The sequence below is a fragment of the Crocodylus porosus genome, unplaced genomic scaffold (assembly GCF_001723895.1).
Source record: "Crocodylus porosus isolate Cpor-Errol unplaced genomic scaffold, CroPor_comp1, whole genome shotgun sequence".
NCBI lineage: Eukaryota > Metazoa > Chordata > Crocodylia > Crocodylidae > Crocodylus > Crocodylus porosus.
In genome coordinates, this window is record NW_017728911.1 from 39,002,963 (window position 1) to 39,009,079 (window position 6,117).

Below are 6,117 nucleotides of genomic sequence, written 5' to 3' on the forward strand. Positions count from 1 at the left end.
TTATCCTAATTAAAAATATCAACGAATAATTCTTAGTTCAAAGAAGATCTACCATGGATGGGGTCACTAGGGGTTTGCTGTTTGATACTGGAGCTGGCATTTAGGTTTTCTTTTGGAGTGGAGGCAGACCTCGTTATGTGTGCTTTGGGAGAATAATTTGGATGGGCAGAGAAGATCCTTATTAATATTTTGCTCTTTGTTAATGTTGGTGAAGAGCTTTGAAGATGAAAGCACTACATGCAGTAAATATGGAGATTCTTTCTATTTATTTTAATGTGGCAAGCATTCAGACTCCATCACCTTTCATCCCAGAACCTCAAAGCACTTTCCAAGAGCTAATTAATTATTCCTCTCAACACTCCAATGAGATGGTTATTACTAACCCTGTTCCACAGAGGACAGAGATGTAGACTTCGTTAAAATCGGGCAGCAAGTCGGTAGCAAAGCTGGGAATGGCCCAAAGGTTCCCACCTCCTGGTTACCTGTTTTTACCATTAGACCAAAGTCCTCTTTTTTTCAGTGTGTTGCGGTGCTTGCTTTCCTTAGTTGCTCACGTGAGTTGGTTGCTACTGCAAAACCGTAAAGATGACAGTGGTGCTTGCACATGTGCAAAACCAGCGCTCTTCCAAATCCATATTTATTTCTGCTCCTGATGGAGTTAATGGGCATTTTGCTTCCAGATTCATTGCCGACGCAGTTGAGGATCACACCAAAAACCTGGGTAAAGGTTGTCACCGTTAGACAGTCTGTGTTGTCTAAAATCTTGATTCAAATTCTTTTCTCATTCAAATTACAATAACGCAGGCAGACTTCTCTATTATTCAAAAAGGCTGGTAGGAAAGGGGCCATTAACAGAAGAACATAATTGAAGGGTATATAAATACATCTTCTGGCAAACGGGAGTAAATCCCCATTGGGTACTATTCCTAGAATCCATGGCAAGGTTAGCATCGCCTAATGCATGCTGAAAGGTTTGTTACAAATATTTGCTTCATATAAAATAAGGAAGCAGAAGTGAGGATAGGTTTGTGAAGGGGAGCAAACTGAACACGGATGAGTTGGGTTAAATAGCCCAAGCCCGAACTCAACTCCTGGAGAAAACTGCTGTTTTGGGGACAGCGTCTGTTAATGATGAGACTGGAAGAACGTTTAGAGACGGCGTGACTCCACCGATCCCTGAGAACAATGCAAAGTTCAAAAATAGTAGTATCGACTAGTGGAAAAACAACATGCGTATAATTTTCAGGTAATTACTACAGTATAATTAGCTGTGCTGTTTTTATATAGCCATTTGAATGCCACTCTGTGCTACTGTAATCTAACTTTATTTACACTGTTCTCCAGGGCAGAGCGATTTTTCTTTTTCTTTTAAAACAGGTTACACAAGCAGTGAAAACGGGAAGTGCTCTTAAGGAGAATTCTGTAGCGGTACCCGTTACTGTCCGCACGCTAAGAGACATCCCCTGCCGAGCGTTTCGCCAGCAGATCATCTAACGCTGCTGTGGACAAAAAGTTTAAATATCAGGTACCTTCTGTCTTGCTTCAGCTCTTGAGTTTGAGCTCTGTTCCAGGTCTCTGCTGAAGGCTACCTAGTTGTAAATGGGCACCTGGCCACTGGCCTGGTGAGTCAGTTGGCTGGACGTGTTGCCAGCTACATTGCTTCCACCATGGCTGTTGGTTAAAGAATTTAGTGTGCTCTAATGATGCTAACCCGGTGGGCTGTTGGTTCATAGGTTCATAGACGTAAGGTCAGACGGGACCTGAGCAGATCATCAAGTCTGACCCCCTGCCCTGAATACTGCGCTCATATGACCCCTGGTAAGTTTAAGCTCACATGACCCCAGCTAGGTAGTTATCTAGCCTCCTTTTGAAGACCCCCAGGGTTGGAGCCAGCACCCCTTCTCTTGGAAGTAGGTTCCAGACCCTAGCCGCCCTGACCATGAAGTCGCGCCTCCTGATGTCTAGTCTGATCTATTCTCCATCAACTTATGGCCGTTATTCCTTATTACTCCCAGTAGTGCTCAAGGGAACAGGGTCTCTCCCATTGCCAGCTGGTCCCCCTTGGCCAGTTTGTAGATGGCCACTAGACCCCCCTCAGCCTTCTCTTGTGGAGGCTGAACAGGTTCAGGTCCTGTCGCCTGTCCTTGTAGGGCCTGCCCTGCTGCCCCCTGACCATGCTAGTGGCCCTCCTCTGGACCCTCCCCGTGCTGTCCACATCCCTCTTGAAGTGTGGCGCCCAGACTTGGACACAATACTCCAGCTGCGGCCTGACCAGTGCCGCATAGAGGGGGAGGATCACCTCCTTGGACCTGCTCGAGATGCATCTGTGGATGCATGACAAGATATCGTTGGCTTTACTGACCGTGTCCTCACTTCGGCAGCCCATGTTCATTTTGAAATCGATAATAATGACTCCAACATCTCTTTCTGCCACCGTGCTTTCAAGAAGGGAGTTCCCCAGCCTGTAGGTCTGCTGCTGGTTCTTTCTCCCCAACTGCAGCACCCTGCACTTGTCCGTATTGAATCCCAGCCTAGTCTCATTTGCCCATCCCTGTAACCTGTCCAGGTCCAGCTGTACCCTGTCCCTCCCTTCTAGCGTGCCCACCTTGCCCCAGATCTTTGTGTCGTCATCAAATTTGAACAGGGTGCTTTTCACCCCCTTGTCCAAGTCGCTAATAAAGAAATTAAACAGTGCGGACGCAAGGACCGAGCCCTGGGGGACCCCACTGCCCACATCCCTCCAGGTCGAATATGACCTGTGCACCACCACTCCCTGGGTGCGGCCCTCCAGCCAATTTGCAACCCATCTGACTGTGTAGGTGTCGACACCACAGTCGCCTAGCTTTTTAATGAGAACGGGGAGACGGACAGTGTCGAAGGCCTTCCTGAAGTCCAGAAAGACTATGTCCACCGCAACACCTGCATCCAGGGCTTTTGTGACCTGGTCATAGAAGGCCACCAGGTTGGTCGGACAGGACCTGCCTCGAATGAACCCGTGCTGGGTGCCCCTGAGCATGTCCCCCCTGCTTGCCCCTCACAGATGTGGTCCTGGGTAACTTTCTCAAAGAGCTTCCCCAGGACCCAGGTAAGACTAACTGGCCTGTAGTTTCCCGGGTCCTCCTTCCTACCTTTTTTGAAGATGGGGATGACGTTGGCCCTCTTCCAGTCCTCTGGCACCACACCAGAGCACCACAAGTGCTCGTAAAGCCGTGCCAGGGGCCCCGTGATGACTCCTGCCAATTCCCTCAGCACTCGGGGGTGGAGACCATCTGGACCTGCTGGTTTGAACATGTCCAGCCCCTCCAGAAGCTCCCTGACTCGGTCCTCCCTGACCCTAGGCCTTGCGGAGTCGCTCCTGAGTCCATCCTGAATCCCAGTGGGGAAGATGTCCTGGTCCCTGCTTAGAAAAATGCAGGCAAAGAACTTTGTTAAAAAGGTCTGCTTTTTCCTATGATGCAACCACCAGACTGCCAAGTGTATCCTGCAGGGGCCCCACATTGCCTGGTGCCTTCTTTTTGCTCCCAGGACCCAGGCTGTATTGTAACTTTGAATTTTGGTGCTCAACATCATCGGGGGATAGGCATTGGTAGTAGCAAGCCTGGGAACTTGAAGGGGAAAAGAGACACTCGCTTCTGTGGCCTGGAGAAAGAAAAGACTAAACATACTAGTTGGCGACCCTGGCACTGCATCACCTTGCAGGACGGGGAAAGCGGTGAGTCAAGACAGTTATCTTTATGGTAGCAGAATGAGAGAGTTTGTTGAAGATGCGGGGTGGGGGTTTTTGTGAGAGTCCTGCAGGTGTGCTGTATGTGTGAGGTGTAGGGTACAGGGATAGGAGCAATAGCCTCAAGCTGCAGCAGGGGAAATTTTTAGGTTAGAAATTAGGAGGAACTTTCTAACTATAAAGGAAGTCGAGCATCGGACCAAGCTGCCTAGAGAGGTTGTGCAGTCTCCATCCCTGGACACTTGCAAGAGCAGGTTAGCTACTTGGTTCAGTTGGGAGTGATCCTGCCTTGAGCTGGACTAGTTGCCCTTGGGAGGTCCCTTCCAGCCCTATTTCCCTTTAATTGTAAAACCCATCCTGCAAGCTTGAAAGCAGTCTTTTAGTACTTCCCAAACTGCCCCTTAGTACTACAGCTAAAAACAGAGAAAACCTGGTTTTCCCATACTTTTCATTCCCTCCCCGCCGGTGTTTCTGGACAAGTCTATCCTCCAGGCCAGTGGAGAACAACCTTTTGGGTAGGTGCGCTACAAATCAGCCCCACACCTTCCCCTAGTGCTGCTCTGATCCTCTTCCCTGCCTGGTCTGCCGCTCTGCTTTCTGCTTCTTTCCTTGTGCTCCCTGCCCAATTTGCTTCTTTGCTTTCTGCTTCCTGTTCTGTCTGCTTTTGTGCTGCCTCTCTCCTCCCCCACAATATGCTGCACACAGGCTGCCTGGGTGGTACCCCTGCTGCAAGTCAGCCAGTCTCCTCTTTCTCATTTAGTTTTGAGACTGTTACTGCACTATGAATTTTAAACCTCATGATAAATTAGTTCTGGCCCACTGTCGCTGTTACACATTTATCCTTCGCATTTTCTTGTCTTGCCGCCACATGTTATGAAACCGGATAATAAAATAATGATCAAAATTGCACGCAGGCATTTGAGCTCAGTGAAGCTGAATTGTGTTGACAAAAAGTGGAGTTGATCGAGCCAGAAGTGGAAATGTATGTTCCTCCATGCATAGCCAAATATTTCGGGAATCGCTGTTCCTCCTTCCCAAAGAAAGCGTTCCTGAAAATGATTTAAAAGAAGTTGCTCCTTCCTTTCAGTTCTGACAATAATCTGTAGAGGAAGAAATAAATGCAGCCACAGGCTAATTCCTATAATTCCCTCCATCAGCAGGAATTTCCCTGGAATAAAATCTGTGTAAAACTTGAAAGGCCTGCAGGCCATCGCCCACAGGTTTCTTAGCTAGTGCTCTCTGGAAATGAGTTGCCCATCTTTCTTGTCAACAGAAAAGACAGAAATGGTGGACCCTCTGCAGGAAATAATTACTGAAGACTACTGAGGTTATTTACTTTGCAAACAAACCCTTGACTGCTTATCCACAACTAATCCAATCTTTATTCTCCAGTTTCTTTCCTATTGAAAGGAGGCATGCGAACCATAAAGGAAACTTTCAGAGGACAAATAGGGACAGATGCTTCAGGGAGCTAAATAGTGTGGTTCCTGGAGACCTAGGTTCAACGTCTGCTGTTGGGGAAAACAAATTTGGGCACCTCGTCCTGATCCCACTGTTCTCCCAACAACAAATAACCCTGCAATTAGTAATCGTTATTTAAAGATGTGTTGGATATGCAGTCACAGGTTATGTCCAATTGCTTGGGCCTAAGGAACATTGATTGAGAAATGCCAGCAAGTTTGCAGGGCAAAGCAGGTCAAGTCAGTGCTATTGGTCAATTTTATAAGCATTAAATAAATCCATCTAGGATTAAGTGGAGGTGGGACAGGGAGGGGAGGTTATACCAGTAATACAAGTGCCTGTTTATGCTACTGTTGTGCTAAAGCTGCAAATACTTCTGCAGCATCAGAGTACTTGAAGAGCTGGTTGATTTGAGGTGGAATGCACTTGATGCAGGCACAGAAAATGATAGTAATACTCAGAAAGCACTCAAGCCACATCAATAATAGGATTAAATTGTACAGGGGTAAAAAATATAGAGAGAGCTAAAGCTTTTTCTTTTCCCATTGTACTTCTGTTATAGCTAAGGTTCAAGTGTCTGGCATTATAAACTCTTCCCATGCAAGAAAGAGAGTATTAAGGTTGCACACTTAGTAACTCAAAATGACAGAAGAAACGCCAGTTTGAAGGTAGCGGGTGTAACTTTATAATTCTGCCCCTTTGCATGAGTGCTTTTCAGTAGTTTTTAATTACTGTACAGTATCATATGCTTTACATTCCTAAAACAATACCTTTATAGCACTTTCTACCACCTTGTATATACCTACACACATGCAACTTTTTAAAAAAATGCTATTTTAAAGGCAACATGGTCCAGTACAGTTTATCTTTACTGATTTCTGGTTTTATATAGTGAATTCTCTTCTTTCTAAGGCATGTATTTTAACAATTTA